This window comes from Octopus bimaculoides, chromosome 4 (genome assembly GCF_001194135.2).
Source record: "Octopus bimaculoides isolate UCB-OBI-ISO-001 chromosome 4, ASM119413v2, whole genome shotgun sequence".
Classification (NCBI taxonomy): domain Eukaryota; kingdom Metazoa; phylum Mollusca; class Cephalopoda; order Octopoda; family Octopodidae; genus Octopus; species Octopus bimaculoides.
In genome coordinates this window covers 52,147,195-52,149,826 of record NC_068984.1, presented here as the reverse complement: position 1 = coordinate 52,149,826, position 2,632 = coordinate 52,147,195, and the positions used below count along the sequence as shown (strand labels likewise).

At 30.4% G+C, this 2,632-nt stretch overlaps 1 long non-coding RNA gene across 1 annotated transcript in view; it reads right to left on the bottom strand.

Moving 5' to 3' along the window:
• Nucleotides 1-1,823, bottom strand: part of LOC128247581 (uncharacterized) — a 55,630-nt gene extending 53,807 nt beyond the window's left edge. The window contains exon 1 of the long non-coding RNA XR_008263914.1: nt 1,737-1,823. This is a non-coding gene — a long non-coding RNA (uncharacterized LOC128247581). The remainder of the gene's footprint in view (nt 1-1,736) is intronic.
• Nucleotides 1,824-2,632: the final 809 nt, after the last annotated feature.

Here is a 2,632-nt window from a genome sequence, read left to right as displayed (position 1 = left end):
ATGATTGTGTGACCCACTTCGCGGGGGAAACTTCTTTTACGATAGCCCGGAACAACCAATATCTTCTTAGTGAATTTGCAATTTGATATATATATATATATATATAGGCAAATTTGCTGTTGAAAATGCACTTAAATTTGAAAAACTTGTAATTGTTTTAAAATAAATTTATTTACATATATACCAAACTGGTTTCAACAATATTTTATTGTTCATCAATGGTAAAAAATTTAGGATTATGATTTCGAAAAACTTGTTTAAAAGTTTCAAAGTTAACAAGTTTAAATGTTCATAACAGACAAATTTTGAATTTTGAATTAGAAAAACATGTTTAAAAATTTCAACGTTGACAAGTTTAAATGTTCATAACAGTCAATAATATAAAAAAACTGTTGATCAACTTGTTTAAATTTACAAAATTCTGCGAAAGTTCCTGCACACGACGGAAAGAGAATCCCCAAAACTGTAAATCAAATCCCCCTTTTTCTGGTATCTTCATTTCTCCCTTGTTTTTCTCTCTCTTTATTCAGTATGACAGAAACTTTGATGATATTCATTTCTTGTCGCCTACTACTAACACTATTGAACTTTCAGTCATACTAAATCAAGAGGGAGAAAAACAAGGGAGAAATGAAGACAGTAAAAACAAGAGAATTTGGTTTACAGTTTCTGTGATTCTCTTTCAGTCGAGCGCAGGAACTTTTGCTGAATTTTGTAAATTTAAACAAGTTGATCAACAGTTTTTATATTATTGTCTGTTATGAACATTTAAACTTGTCAACGTTGAAACTTTTAAACATGCTTTTCTAATTCATAATTCTAAATTTGTCTGTTATAAACATTTGAACGTGTCAAGATTGAAACTTTTAAACATGTTTTTTCTAAATCATAATTCTAATTGTTTACCATAGATAAACAAAAATATTGTTGAAACTAGTTTGGTATGTATGCAAATAAATTCACATGACAATTACAAGTTTTTCAAATTTAGGTGTATTTTCAACAACAAATTTGCCTATATTTTTTTTCTTGCGTGGAAATACACCCAGTCTTTTGTTATATATATTATATATATATGTTAAGTAAAATGTGATTGAGACAGCCAGTCTTCTGATAAAAGCAAGAAAATAAGGTTTTCATTGGTTTTTCAAGCCCTAGGCTGCTACTTTATTTGTCGACCCCGAAAGGATAAAAAAGCAAAGTTGACATCGGTGAGATTAAATTCAGAGAGCTAAGAGTCGAAAGAGATACAACAAAGGAGTCTAACGGCTCAGCCATTTCACCACCTCTTACAAATAAAAAAATTTAAAAAAAGAGAAGATAGAAGATATACCGTATTTTCCATAATATTTCAGATCAAAATTTACAGTCAAAAGAAGACAACATTCACTTGTATGCCGGAAAATACGTTGATATTAATTAATTAATGTGTTCACTCGGTGAAAAGTTTCCTTTCTTAGGTCCACTATTAATGTTTTGGATAATATGGAATTCACTCCAATACATTAAGATCGCTTATTATTGAAATCCGGTATGGAAATTAAATATGTCTTACAGTTGTTAATTCATGACTTAAGGTGCCTTTCTTCCTTTGGCTAGTTATCAGCTGAAAGCAAAAATAACGCAGAGCACTGGTTAATTGCCATTATTTGGCATCTGGTGCACCAGTTGGCAGTAAAGATTAAGTCTTTAAATAGAGAGTAGAAAGTAGGAAATATGAATAAATAGATGCTTACAGTATGTTTAGGAGATTTGCTTCAAAGTATCGTAAGCCATCAGACATCATTCTTTTTTGTACTTCTATTCTTTGGAAATAATGATAGATTTGCCAAGAAATTGATTCAGAAGACAAACAGGTAGCTTTCTATAGCAGATATGTAGCACACTAAAACGTATACCTGACTTGATAAAATAAAATAAGACAAACAACTATAAAAGAGAAAGAGCTCCAAATAAATACATAAATAAAAATGGCATAAAGGAGATAAGAGAAAGGAAAAAGAAAAAAAGAACAGTAATGTTAAAATAGAAGCAAGATAGATAATAGAAATAGAACAGAGAGAGAAGCGGAAGAGATAGTAAAATGGGAAAAATAAAGTACAGATGAGATACAGAATATTAGAGAGGAAGAGACAATTAAGATGTACAAGAGAGAGAGAGAGAGAGAGAGAGAGAGAGAGAGAGAGAGAGAGAAAAGAATCAAAATAGCTAAAAAGAAATTCGAGGCTAAAAGTAGATTTAATTATATTCAAAGACAAATGACCGAATTAATTTCGTGTTTCAAAACTTTATTTACAGATTAATGTAATCTCTAGATTTAATTCTTGTTTGTTTGTCGATCATAACAAACATTTTAGATTTGTTTTCTGAAAACTCATTTCTCTCTTTCATTCTCATTCTGTAGAAATTGTCTTTGCTGTAAAAATAAATCGGAGGAATTTTATTTCTATCTTCCTCTGACAAATTCCTTGTTTATTTGTATGGCTTCTCTGTACATATGTAAGTATATGAGCATTACGTATATGCATAAAGCATCTGTACACCCATACATAAATTCATAGATACACTTTCTCTCTCTCTCTCTCTCTCTCTCTCTCTCTCTCTCTCTCTCTCTCTCTCTCTCTCTCTCTCT